Raw genomic sequence first — 407 nt, 5'->3', positions numbered from 1 at the left:
AAGACATGAAAATATAAAAATACTGGAAGAAAGTGTAGGGAAACTACTTGAAGAAATTGGCCTGGGCAAAAATTTTATGAGGAGGAACCCCAGCGCAATTGAAGCAACAGCAAAAATACACTATTGGGACCTGATCAAACTAAAAAGCTTCTGTACCACCAAAAACACAGTAAATAAAGAAAGCAGACAGCCCTCAGAATGGAAGAAGATATTTGCATGTTATGTCTCTGACAAAGGTTTAATAACCAGAATTCATAGAGAACTCAAATGCATTAGCAAGAAAAGATGAAGTGATCTCTACTCAGGCTGGGCAAAGGACTTGAAAAGAAATTTATCTAAAGACGATAGGCTCGCGGAGGTGCCTGTGGCTCAAGGATTATGGCACCAGCCCCATACACCAGAGGTGG

Source organism: Otolemur garnettii, unplaced genomic scaffold, assembly GCF_000181295.1.
Source record: "Otolemur garnettii isolate 467f Iridium unplaced genomic scaffold, OtoGar3 scaffold00316, whole genome shotgun sequence".
NCBI lineage: Eukaryota > Metazoa > Chordata > Mammalia > Primates > Galagidae > Otolemur > Otolemur garnettii.
The sequence above is the reverse complement of the archived record's forward strand: the minus strand, read 5'-3'. Positions refer to the sequence as shown.